The sequence below is a fragment of the Polistes fuscatus genome, unplaced genomic scaffold, assembly GCF_010416935.1.
Source record: "Polistes fuscatus isolate 324 unplaced genomic scaffold, CU_Pfus_HIC Scaffold12, whole genome shotgun sequence".
NCBI lineage: Eukaryota > Metazoa > Arthropoda > Insecta > Hymenoptera > Vespidae > Polistes > Polistes fuscatus.
In genome coordinates this window covers 3,585,445-3,600,094 of record NW_025113020.1, presented here as the reverse complement: position 1 = coordinate 3,600,094, position 14,650 = coordinate 3,585,445, and the positions used below count along the sequence as shown (strand labels likewise).

Genomic DNA, 14,650 nt, shown 5'->3' with positions numbered 1-14,650 from the left:
TGATATCAAACAATAATATCGAAAAAACATATCGTTTATATTATTCATATTTATATCACTTCGCAAATCATATCAACGAATTACGTTTCCACCTCGACACATTTTTTCAACGATTTTCTTCATGCATTAACAAACAAACACAACAAAAATTATATATATATATATATACATATGTAGTAATAAATTATTAAAGTAAATCGTTGATATCAAACAAATATTCCCAATGACGAGTGAAAGAAATAAAAATGCCTGATATAAATCTCGATATTCAGTTTATTACGTAAAATCTGGGTTATAATAATTGGATTTGCAAAATTGAGTTTGTTGACTATACATTATACAAAATTAGAATTCTAGTTTAGATTAACTGTATAAAACCGTACTTTTCGGTTGATATTTAGCCACTTTTAGTGTGCACGTATTCGTACCTACGTACCTACGTACCTGTGTGTGTGTGTATACGTGTTATAGGTGTATACGTCGATTAAAATGTAGTTTACAGGAATACATCATTCTCATCTTTCTCTCTCTCTTTCCCTGGTTTTGTTTGGCAATAATTTCTCTTTCATAGCGGGACGCACATCGTTTCATCGTACTAAAGGAGAGTAGTATACTACAACCTCCTCCTACTCCTCCTCCACCTCCTCCTCCTCTTCTTCGTGCTCCTCGTTCTCCTCCAAACCCTCCCCCCCCCCGTATACCTGGCAGTCGATAATTTTATAATTCAGTGATTTTCACGTACCGGTAGAATTTCGACGGATCCATTATTAAATCACCCTAATAATTCCCAATAGTTCGTTACAACACCGGTAAAATCCCGAAGCTTTTTCTCTCTCTTTCCCATTTTTCGTATAACAAGTTAGTCGCGGAGCGTTTCGCGTTCCACAACGGCAAATTTATTATTTGGAATCAATATTCCTTCGACCTCCAATTAAACTCAACCTCACCCAGAGTACGCGTACTATTTTAATTAACTGGATGTACAATCGATGCTTATAAGTACTACGATTCCGGTAAGAATTTTTCGTATTCGATATTTACGATCAGATTTATACAATTTTTTCTTAAGGGGTTATACGCAGTTAGGATTTTCAAAAAATCGATTTTTTTTTTTTGCATTTTCGGAATGTACATATATTTAAGTATATTCTCTGAAAATTTCAAATCGATCCGACAAATATTCTTCACTTCGTGTAAGCTGCAAACAAAAATTTTTAACTATGTGTAAACGTCTCTTTGAAACTTTAAACGCGTTTTTCTCAAAACGGTATTTTCAAAGTCGGTGATCTCGATTTTGCAAAAACGGCTTAACCGATCGGTTTCAAATTTTTACACAATCCTCTTAGATATATTCCTCAGGTATTAAGTATAAGGAATAATTTTTAAAAAAATTTATTACTATTTTTTTGTAACAATTTAGAGCGAAAATTTTAGTCAAAAACAACAACTTTTTCTCAAATAGACGCCATTTTGTCAAAAATCAAAATTTTTATTATTCCTTGGTTTTAATACCTGCATTAATCTATCCTTTAAAAGAATCCACCATATTTTTTAATTTCGGATAATCCAAACCGCCAAAATGGAGATCACCGCCAAACGTCTTTTTTTAGAGGACGTTCAGGAAATCATCTACAGGAGCAGTGCAGATTAATATTTTTACAGAATCGACGAGCTATTGTATTCTCAAAAGTTCATTCTGTTTGAATTACCAACAATTTTTTTTGAGAAATAAAAACTGTTTCTAGAAAAAATTCATGAAAATACGTCTTTTTCGAGCCTCGCAACTACGTATAACCCCTTAACGATTAAATATGATCTTTCTTTATCTTCTTTTAATACTTACTTTCTCATTTTTTTTTTCTTCATCTTCTATCCGAAGAAACGTTGGACAAATAATAATAATAATAATAATGACTGATAGACGGGAACTGGATGTATCAACGACATCACGTTTCGTTTTAATAACATTCCCAAATCACGTAGCAGAAAATTGAATACTAATTCATTAACTTATTGAATTTAACACGCGAGGAAAATCAAGGTCGACGAGAAACTTAATTTTGTTTTTTTTTCTTTTTATTTTATTCTTAATTATAAACAATTCTAGCATCACAGGATTATACGCTGTGCAAGTTGTAAGACCCAATTTTTAATGGTTTCAGATGAAAAAATAATTGTTGGGTTGAAAAATCCTTGAGAGTCTGATAACTCCGACTTACGATCCGATTTATACAATTTTTTCTTAACGATTAAATATGATCTTTCTTTATCTTCTTTTAATACTTACTTTCTCATTTTTTTTTCTTCATCTTCTATCCGAAGAAACGTTGGACAAATAATAATAATAATAATAATAACTGATAAACGGGAACTGAATGTATCAACAACATCACGTTTCGTTTTAATAACATTCCCAAATCACGTAGCAAAAAATTGAATACTAATTCATTAACTTAATGAATTTAACACGCGAGGAAAATCAAGGTCGACGAGAAACTTAATTTTGTTTTTTTTCTTTTTATTTTATTCTTAATTATAAACAATTCTAGCATCACAGGATTATACGCTGTGCAAGTTGTAAGACCCAATTTTTAATGGTTTCAGATAAAAAAATTAATTGTTGGGTTGAAAAATCATCGAGAGTCTGATAACTCGACCAGAAGGGTTGACAAATTTTTCGAGTCTAACGTAATGTGGACAAATTTGAAAGCTCAACACTTTTCAACCCATCTTCGTGCGTTAAACCAACAACTTTCGTGCCCCGTCCCCCCCCTCCCGTTTTTTCGTGCGTTTGGCTCAAAACTTTTCAACCCTCGTTGCATATGGTTGAAAATTTTTCACCTAACTAAAAAATAAAAAGAAAAATAAAGAACCGAACTATTATATACAGTAACGAACGTGAAACTTTTTACCTTTTCGTTTCTCTTCTTGTAAAAGGTTTAATATTGGATCTTACTACTTGAACAATTTGTGAGATCCTCATCTCAAACATATAACCGTATAAAATTTACCGCAATAACGAAAAATGGTATCCCGTCGACTGGACTCTGGCCCCCCCCACTCCCTTTGTAAATAAAAAATTAATAAACGTCAAATTATTTCGGTACACCTGTATTATTAACCGTAACTTATTGTTAAACCATTGAGACGTGATTTGAGACACGAGTATACTGTCAACGTAAAATAATTGTCAATCGAAAAAATATTAAAATGAAAAAAAAAATAAAATAGGAAAAGAACTTCAACGTGTAAAAAGTAAAGGATGTTCCAAAGAAAAAAAAATAGAAATAAATTATAGGACCTATAATATGATAACGAATGATTAAAAATATGTAGAGAAAAAAGGGGTGCGATGAGATCTTGTAAAGGAGTGAGGGGGACAGAAGCCGGACGAGTCTGGGGGGGGTAGAAGGGGGATAAAAAGGTGAGGGGGGGAACGGGATCGAAAGATTTTCTAACGTGGTACCATCGTTATGCGAAATGTATCGGTAACAGGGCTCGTAAGTTGGACACGCTAAGAGGACTCTGGAGTCCTATTTTTCCCGTAGGTTGAAACTCCTCTGGGTTTTCGACGCTCTCTCCCGTTCATGTATAACGATGAACCTATGCTAGAGGTATTCTGTCTCCCCCCAGCTCTCCCCTCACCCAACCCTCCTTTCTCTCGTTCTCACACACACACGCACACGACACATATAACATATACGTGTATTACACACGTTGCTTCTCTCAGTTTCACGTCCGCAGGCGGCGTGAACCGCACGTGAATTTCCACATATGTTTATCGCAACTTTCCGCAACCCGTTGGGTTTAGGACCCCGATAATGTGTGTAATGTGTTAAATTGCTACCGTAAAATTGGGGGAATCTCCAGCCGGTGGTAAACTGTCACCCCGAACAGTGATCGGGCCCGCCCAACCTCTTTACCAACAAATCGGCCAACACACCGATGATTTCCTTTTTTTTTTCTTTCGCTCCCTCTTACTATTCTCTATTTTTATTCGCCACCCTTTATCTTCTTTTTTTTCCTTACCTTTTTTTATCCTCTTTTTTTCTGTCTACTTTTCCCTTCTTTTTCTTTTTCATTCTTTTTTTTTCAGAAACCGTAGTAAAAAGAGTGCGAGTTAGAATGGTTGGGGGGAGAGGGGAGAGGTTACAATCCCGTTTCCCCCCAAGCCCTTTTTAATGCTTTCTTTCGTCCCACGAGTCGCATGCGTTCTGCGACTTTTTCGTATACGTTTTCCTGTAAATATATACCACGTGTCGGCAACGATTTACGTATCCACCGACGCATTATATTTCCTCGGAATACGAGAAGAAACGAGGAAAGGGTAGAGAATAAACTGACGGTATTTTTTACTTATGATTTATCGAGGAAAAAAAACAAAGAAAGAGAGAAAAAAAAAAAAAGAAAAGAGAATGCAATAACGTTGATAATCAAACATACGTTTTACTTTAACCGAACGAACAGCACTCGTACAAACGGATAATCAAATGAATACCGGATATGAGTTATTAGATAGATGCCGGATATATCCGGCTCTCGCATGTGAAAAAGAATAAAATACACTTTTAGATCGTTAAATGGGTGCCGGATATATCCGGCACTAGTATCAACAAATTATGGCGAACTTTTGTATCTTTTTCTTTGCTAGGTTAGCTGGCGAATGTTGCGATCCGCGATCTGTGATACGATTGGCCGAGAAATAAAGTTTCCGTAATTTTTATTTTGTTTTTTTTTTTTATGGCCAATATAACCGGACAAATAAATGTTTGCAAATGTATATTCGATTTAATTCAAAACTCTGGTGACACACGATCCTTAAATAAAATTGTCATGGGGTACCTTATATCTCTTTGTGATACGAAAGTGATAGAACACGTATAAGGGATTTAAATAGTAACAGGGGGCTCGAAAAATTTCGTAACTTCGGTCTGGTATTGGTATTCGGTATTCGGTATAGTGAAATTACGGAGTACCAAGTCAACCACCAAAGGCATTTAAATCAAAACCACGCCGTGCTCTAGGTGGTAACTCTCGTATAGAACCGGTACAATGGATCATTTCGATTCAAACGTATCGCTTTTTGCAGTCTCGCCGAGTAACAGAACAGAGAACATCATTTAGTGTCTCTGTTACCTACCTGATATCTACCCCACGCTAAAGTTACTATATCCGTGTTCCCTTGTTTTTCGTTTTTTCTTTTGTTTTTCCCCCCACCACCACTCCTCCCCGAACGTTTCATTCTTTTTCCGCGCCAAATTTAAAATCAATTCACATTCGTAATGCAACTGGATTATGAGATTATTAATGTTTCGTTGAACGACCGACTATCGTATTTTCGAAAACTAATTGATTGTATTCTACCTAACATAAATATCAAATCAATTTTACATTTTTACACAAAATCTATTAAATAAAAAATCGAACGATCATATTTTTATAGGAGGATGATAAAATTAAACGTTGCTCGAATATTTTCGTATTTGGAAAAAAAAAAAAAATAATTCTCGCTTCGAAAAAAGAAAGATGAAAAGAGAGAGAGGGGGGGGAAAGAGAGAGTGAGAGAGAGAGAAAATCGTAACGAAAATATTTACGTTGACGCGAGCGGATGCTGCTGTATGAACCAGCAGCAGCAGCAGCAGCAGCAATGCACCTTCACAATGGCCATTAACCAAGAATGCAGCTTGCAAATGTGGCCGAAGCGGGCTCTCTTCAACAGGATATTCGTGAAATATTTATCGTGATTTAATAAGCGATTAATCTAATACAATGCTTCCGCCTGTGCGGACGACGTAAATTCGGAATAATATTCACTGTGGTAATATATCCGCGTATGGTTATCAATGTTTTTGTTTCATTATCGGGTCCGAGCTCACAAAAGAGACTGCGGAATGTACTGCCGTATAATACCAAGAAATTTTTAACAAAAATTAGAACAAATGGAGAATACCATACCTAAACACACTTTCCTATCTCAGATGGTATTAACTTTACCTATTCTAAAATCACCCGAAAATTCTTTATCTACGTAAATGCTGTTTTGCGTACTTCCCTACTTCTTTGTTTCTGTGCGCGCGTACGCGTACTTATGTATGTATGCGTGTGTGTGTATGTATTTACATAAAATTTCTATTCGACGTTTTCGAAAGTAAAAGCGTAAAAATGAACGTTGGCTCGCGTGTATGATCGGTTCGATATCTGTGTAATCGCATCGAATTTATTTCTACTACTCCCTCCCCTTCCCCTGACCCCTTCTCCCCCACTACGCGTTACGCTACCGACCAATACGCGTTACGATAGAAATAAATGTGCATTTTTTTTCTTTTTCTTTTCATTTTTCTTTCTTTTTTTTTTCTTTTTTCTTTTTTTCTTTTTTTTTTTGAAGAAACGCGGAAACATTGTAGCGTACAAAAGTCCCGTAGCTCTTTCAACCTTGCTAAAAGGCGAATACGGAAGGAGTTGCCTCCAATGTTTCATGCAGTTAAAAGGTGCACTTCGATTGGATGTTCCATTCAGAAGATATTGGAAAATATACGCTCGTCAGAAGTAAAGCGAGCCGTATTTCCCCCACCTACACCCCAACCCCAACCCCCCTATCATCACCCCTTTCACCCCTCGCCCCCAACCACTCGCGGGAAGGAAGAATCGTATCTCGAATGCTACGACGAGAAAAGATTTCATCTTCTTTCTCTATCCTTCTCTATACGTTTCGTACGATCATAAAAAAAGTCACTGAAATCTTGTTTCTTTTCTTTTCTTTTTTTTTTTTTTTTCTTTTTCTCTCTTCTTTCCTTCCTTTCACCCTTTCCTACGAAAGATCCTTGATTTGGTTAAATCGAAATATTTCTCCTCTCGTAGAAACTAATTTGCTATAAGTAATGTTTCAACCCTTTGAACGCGAATCGCGCCTAACGACTGCAATCGCTAAGAAACTTAATGATTTTTCTGCCAATGCAAACTATTTTGATCGAATAAAAGCGGAAATAAAAAAGAAAAGAATCATGAAAACCAAGGAAGATCGAAAAAAAATCGATGAGCGCATATATGCGCCCATAGTCTACACGAATTGCTACCGTTGAACGCATATATGCGTCCGTAGAATTCAAAGGATTAAAAATTTCGAATGTACATCATGATTTTTCTGCCAATGCAAATTATTTTGATCGAATAAAAGCGGAAATAAAAAAGAAAAGAATCATGAAAACCAAGGAAGATCGAAAAAAAATCGATGAGCGCATATATGCGCCCATAGTCTACACGAATTGCTACCGTTGAACGCATATATGCGTCCGTAGAATTCAAAGGATTAAACATTTCTAATGTACATCATGATTTTTCTGCCAATGCAAATTATTTTGATCGAATAAAAGCAGGAATAAAAAAGAAAAGAATCATGAAAACCAAGGAAGATCGAAAAAAAATCGATGAGCGCATATATGCGCCCATAGTCTACATGAATTGCTACCGTTGAACGCATATATGCGTCCGTAGAATTCAAAGGATTAAAAATTTCGAATGTAGATCATGATTTTTCTGCCAATGCAAACTATTTTGAGAAATTAAAGGAAGAAATAAAAAAGAAAAGAATCTAAAAACCAAAGTAGATCGACAAACAATTGATAAGCGTATATATGCGTCCGTAGCAATGAAAAGGTTAAAAATGAGGAATGTACGTTTGCCAATGCAAACTTTTATTTTTATAAAATAAGAGCAATAAAGAAAAGAAAACAAAAGAATCTTAAAAACCAATAAAAATTGACAAAAATTAATAAGCGCATATATGCGCTCTTTGTTAACGCGGATTACATATATGCGTTCATAGCACTCAAAGGGGATAAAAGTTAGGAATGTTTAACAGGGAATCCTAAAAACCAAGGAAGATCGAAAGAAAATCGATAAGCGCATATATGCGTCCATAACAATGAAAAGGTTAAAAATGAGGAATGTACGTTAAATGCAAACTTTTATTTTGATAAAATAAAAGGAAAAAAGTAAAGAAAAGAAAAGAATCTTAAAAACCAATAAAAATCGACAAAAATTAATAAGCGCATATATGCGCTCTTAGTTAACGCGGATTACATATATGCGTTCATAGCACTCAAAGGGGATAAAAGTTAGGAAAGTTTAACATGGAATCCTAAAAACCAAGGAAAATCGAAAGAAAATCGATAAGCGCATATATGCGTCCATAACAATGAACAGGTTAAAAATGAGGTATGTACGTTAAATGCAAACTTTTATTTTGATAAAATAAAAAGAAAAAAGTAAAGAAAAGAAAAGAATCTTAAAAACCAATGAAAGTCGACAAAAATTAATAAGCGCATATATGCGCTCTTAGTCCACGCGGATTGCATAAATCATATTCATAGCACTCAAAAGGTTAAAAATTAGGAATGTTTAACTTGAAATTAGTTGAGAAAATTGTGAAAAGAGGATGAAACGAGAAAGAAAGTAGGTTGTAGGTTAGGCCATTTTTTTCAATCAACATTGTCAGAGTACTCTTGAAACTCCATAGGTGCGGTTACTACGTGTGGCACGAATATAAATCTTGAAACTTTGAAAAGCGTATAGTTCACACGAAGGTCTGTACAAACTAAGAACTGTCTTTGTCGGGTTTATATCTCTTTCTCCTTTTCTCTTTTACTTTCTCTCTCTCTCTCTCTCACACTTATACACACACATATAATCTCTCCCACTCTTTGTGTCTCTTTCTCTTGCTAATTTACTCGAAAACTAGGATATATACCCGTGCATTCTCCGAGTTGAACGTTAACTTTTGGCCTGGCCGTAGCAGATTTCGTGAGAAAATGTTACGTGCGTGCTTAAAGAGACTTAACGTTCAGCATCGTTGTCGTTGTCGTAGTTGTCGTTGGTAGCGTCTAGTGCGTCGGGACGACGAGAAACGACGCCGACGTATCGCAGGAGTGTCGCCTAAGATTAAATTGTGAAATTTGCCGAGGAGGTAGCGCCTGAGTTGATTTACAGTGAATATAATCGCCGAATTAATCCTCCTCTACTCCACCTTCGTCTGGTCTATCCACAGTACTCTTCACAGATTTACTTACACCATCAACGAAATTAGACGAAATGAGAGAAGACGACGATGAGACGAGACGAGAGGTGGGACGGGACCAACCCGAAAAAGGGGAGCAGAACATTTACCTTTAGACCACCAATCACCACCACCACCACCCCCACCACCGAATATCGTACATATGTCATTTTCTCATTGATTAAATATTTAATATTTAATATTTAATTGACGGCTAGAACTATCGAGATAATAACGAAACTATTTCTACCAAAACTATTCACTAATTTGCATCTTTCACGTATAACAACAACAAATATCTTACATTCATTAATTATTTCGTATCCCTTTTATTCGAGAGGTGGGGGATGGGTTTAGTTTTACATACTTTTCGTGTCATTTTTCGTATCCATATTGTCTTCCTCGTCTACTGGGTGCTCGCGAGAAAGAGAAAGGGGCTCCCGCAAATCGGCCGTCAATCCGCAATTTTTCACGGGACGATTTTCAATTCCGTCGCAATGTTTTATTAATGCGCGCATGCATTTCACGACTCGCACTTGGGTGATATCGGTGATGGTGGTTGTTAATGGTGGTTTGTAGTGGTACCATAGTCACTGGGTGCAACGTAAACGCTCGTATGGGTCGCTGTGTGCGGTCGAGTTGTCATCGATGCAGATAAGTCAGTCGCACATCGCACGCTCGCTCGGTTGGTAATTTACGGGCGTAGGTTCGTTAATGCACGCTCGCTGAATAAATAATATCCGTGGGGGGTAGCGCATTAACATCCCGCGAAACATTAATGCTGCATTTACGTTCAACACTAACCCTCCCCTACCCCTACCCCCGTCCCCATCCCCATACCCAACCCCACTCCCACTCCCACTCCCCCAACTATCATTTTAATCGATCGATCATCGAACTAACGTATATTTTTGCTTCAACCAACTACCCCTCAACCCTCACATCCCCCACCCCCATCCTTCCTATCTTCACCACTCTCTGCTTTTTTTTATCATTGCATTAGAAAACGGAATAACGTGGAATACGCCACGGCAAAAGAAGAAGAGAGAGAGGGGGGAAAGAATATTAATATTAACCGTCTCGTTTCTAAGGTGCGTGGATTAATACATTAACTGATAATAATTTGAACAAGAACAATGCACGCGACGCCGTGCACGCGTGTTATTGTTTAATAAATCAATCGCGTTTTAAATTGAAATCGAACAAGTTTAGATTCGGTTTCTCGACTCTGACGAATATTTGTAAAAGGGGAAAGTCGTTAATTTAGATGAAAGAATTTAATAACGATTTCTCGTTTATTATATAATCAAGCATCGCAAAGGTCACAATCCGTTAAAACGCGAAATGAATGATACTTATTAACGTTGATTATTTACCGATAATGATCTCAGAGAATTTCTTCTTCTTCTTTTTCTTTTTTATTTCTTTTTTATTTCTTTTTTTTCTTTCCCCCCCCCTGTAGACGAAGTTCTAGGATTAATTATGAATATGTTCAACGACCCTTGTATTTATATATATATATATATATATTATTCTCGCGAATTAATAACGAGATCGTTCGAATTAAATCGCGAGAATCTATAATAAATCTACTCGATTCGGCAGCTGCGAAATTCCGTGCGAATTAATCTCCTCGATTAAAGGTATTAGCACGCGGATTCGTTCGGATCCGTCGAACGTTATTTATTTTGGGGGGGAGGAAAAAAAAAGGTAGGAAAAAAAAAATAACGAAAAACGAAAAAAAAGAAAAAAAAAATGAAAGAAAGAAAAACGAAGCACGAAATATGTGTAAAACAAAATAAAAAAAATAATAAAAATTCGTACAGGGTGTATATATTTTATTTTATTTTTGTTATGGTTGGAAATAAAAAAAAATTAAAATTAAAGAAATAAAATAAAAATTATAACACTTTTATATTAAATTATTATTATTTATAATCGGTTATTATTATTATTTATATCATATTCGTTGATTTAATACCATATATATATATTTTTTTTTCTTTCCTATATTTATTTTTTTTTTAATTATTTTTCCCTAATAATCAACGTTCTTTAAATAAATTGTAAAACATGTAAAAAAAAAAAAATGAAAGAAAGAAAAACGAAGCACGAAATATGTGTAAAACGAAAAAAAAAACAATAATAAAAATTCGTACGCGGGTGTATATATTATTTTATTTTGTAATGGTTGGAAATAAAAAATAAAAATAAAATAAAAATTATAACACTTTTATAATTAATTATTATTATATAATCGGTTATTTAATCATATTCGTTGATTTAATACCATATATATATATTTTTTTTTCTTTCCTAAATTTATTTTTTTTTTAATTATTTTTCCCTAATAATCAACGTTATTTAAATAAATTGTAATAACATGTAAAAAAAAAAAATGAAAGAAAGAAAAACGAAGCACGAAATATGTGTAAAACAAAACAAACAAAAAATAATAAAAATTCGTACGCGGGTGTATATATTTTATTTTATTTTTGTAATGGTTGCAAATAAAAAAAAAAAATAAAAAAAAATAAAATAAAAATTATAACACTTTTATATTAAATTATTATTATTTATAATCGGTTATTATTATTATTTATATCATATTCGTTGATTTAATACCATATATATATATTTTTTTCTTTCCTATATTTATTTTTTTTTTAATTTTTTTTCCCTAATAATTAATAATTTTTCCCTAATAATAATAAATCCCCAATAATAATAAACGTTATTTAAATAAATTGTAATAACATGTAAAAAAAAAAAAAAAAAAACAAAGAAAAACTGTCCAAAGAAGAGAATGAGTTCGTATTACGTACGTGTTATGAAATTGATTTATTTACTTACTTAGAAAGTAGGAAGAAAAGTAGTTAAGAATCTTTTTCTTCTTCTTCTACTTCTACTTCTTCTTCTTCTTCGATGGAAGTTCAAAACGGGGTACCCATCCGTCGTCGTGTTCGTCTTCGTTGTCTTCGAACGGCGTGCAACGATCGAACTGTTTCTGTTATGACACGATAAATATAATCTCAAGAAAAGAGATTTTTTTTTCTTTGCACCAGGTTATATCCGAGCTTTATTTCTTATTTCGTTTTCAATTATTTTCAAAGTTTCTTCGTGATACGGTCACCGTTCTGTTTTGTCTTTTTTTTTCTTATTTTTCAATTAATTAATTAATTAATTTATTTATTTATTTATTTATTTATCATAAATATGATAAAACGTGCGAATAAAAGTTACGAAAAATTCGTAAGTTTTTCGTCTCGTTCGTAATCTGAACGAATCCGACGATCTACGAATTTTATCGATGTTATTTCAAAAACATTCAAACGAGTCCCCGTTTGTTCATATTTCTTTTCTTTTCGTTTTTTTTTTTTTTTGGATCAAGTCTTCTCTACGTAAAATTATTCCTCAATAATCTTCACTTTTTTGTTTATCACGAATAGATATGTGCATATATATATATTAATCACACTGTTATTAGATACGTTCAATAATAATCAAATGTGTATTTATTACAATACAACATTATATTGTTAATCATAAAAAAAAAAGCACTTTTCTCTCGGACAAACAAACAAACAAACAAACAAATTCGCGAACAATTATATTTACGATATTGATAACCACTCGACAAAATATTTTTTATTTCTTATTATTATAATATTTTATTTTCAAACGTTCAAATCCAAAATAAAACCACGACGACGACGATTAACTTCTTTCCAATTTGCTGCTCTCTTTTCCCCTTTTCAATTTACTTTCTCTACGACAAATTTTCCTTTAAAATACGTTTCAAAGAAGAGGGGGGGGGGGGGGAAGAAAGAAGAAAAAGAAACGAAATGCTTTTAAATATTCTCAAGAGAGCAAAGCGGTGATCCAACAAAATAAAAACAATATACCGAGTGTAATATAAATACGAATTAATAATATACCACCGAGGGAACAGGGGGCTGGGGATGACGACGAGCAAAGAAAAACGTATATATATAAAAATATATATACGATTAAAAGGGACGATAAAAAAGGGTTAAAGGTAGGAAGGTAATAGAAAGGTTTTATAGGAAAAGGAAGGTCAGTCAACAGCTAGTTTCTCTGCAAAAGTAGGAATTCGACAATTTCGCGAGGACGTCGCGACGACTGGCGGACGCAGACTGACTCGAAAGCTGAGCCACGGCGCGGCTCACTCTTTCCCTCCCCCTTCCCCTCCTCCCTCACCCTTTCCAACCGGCTCCTCTTTCTCCCTCTCTCACTCTCACTCTCTCTCTCTCGCACTCAACGTGACGCGCCACGACGCTAGGCGTCCCTACTACCCTCTCTTACCTCTTTCCCTTCTCCTCACCTTACCCCTCCCTCCCCAACCCCACCATCTCTATCTCAATTCCCTCTCTAGCTACCCTCATCGTCCCTCCCACTTTACCTTCATCCGTTCCTCTTCTTCTTCTTCTTCTTCTCTTCTTCTCTTTCTTTCTTACAAACATATACTCCTCCTTCTCTCTTCTTCTTCTTCTTCTTCTTCTTCTTAAACTACCCTGTCCTTTATTTCTTTTTCCCCTTTTTACCATTATTTCTTTTCTTCTTCTTCTTCCTCTTGACCGCACTTAATGCATAGAAAAGATTCCACTCTTTACCCATGGGTGGTCCCTCGTCGAATCATATTAATCCGTGAAATATCTTGCGAATGGATAAAACGAATCAGAAGTCCCCCACCCTACCCCTACCCTCAAAAAAGTATTAGTAGTGGAATTATATTGGATAGATATTTGAGTTTTATTGAAAAAGAAAATAAGAAAATAATATAATTGCCCGTTTCGTACTTGTCCTAACCTTCCATTCGTATAATTGATTTTTTGTTTCGTTGGAAAAAAGTCGAACGAGTCCATGGGGCTTTTTCCCTGATTTTGTTCAATTCGAAATGTTTTATCTAACGTTTGATAAAACGTTTCGTATACCGGTGGAACGAACGAACGAACGAGTGGGTGGCACGTTCTAAAGGGTTGGAGATTGGGATAGTTCTAGTTTGGCAAGTGTGACGACGAAGGAGAGGGAGAGAGAGGGAGAGAGAGAGTAGATGAGAAAGTGAGACCCAGAATGTAAACTCGTAGGTAGGAAGGTGGGGATCGTCAAACTCGAGGGATGCAACAGTTGCTCATCTCGTGGCGACCACTTGTCTACCAAACCGGGCCTATTTTCGTTTATATTAATTCTTCTTATAATTTCATTGTTTTTTTACGTTGAGATCGTTTTACAAAGATATTCCCAAAATTCTCTCAATTATATTCAAAATATTATAATACTATTTATATAATTTATATATAATTTATCTAATTATAAATTATATTTAATGTATCACTCAATTATATTAAATATTATAATACTATTTATAATTATAATATAATATATTTAATTATAAAAATTATATTTAATGTATCACTCAATTATATTAAATATTGTAATACTATTTATAATTTTTTTTATATAATTTATCTAATTATAAATTATATATTTAATATATCTCTTAATATTTTATTAAATATTATAATACTATTTATAATTTATATATAATTTATCTAATTATAAATTATATTTAATGTA

The 14,650-nt window shown here is 34.3% G+C and overlaps 1 protein-coding gene across 1 annotated transcript in view; it reads right to left on the bottom strand.

Annotated features, from left to right (window-relative positions):
* LOC122513505 overlaps nucleotides 1-12,555 on the bottom strand; it is a 339,389-nt gene extending 326,834 nt beyond the window's left edge. The window contains 1 exon segment of the mRNA XM_043629900.1: nucleotides 11,906-12,555. The gene's annotated coding sequence lies outside the window, so the exon portion shown is untranslated.
* Nucleotides 12,556-14,650: the final 2,095 nt, after the last annotated feature.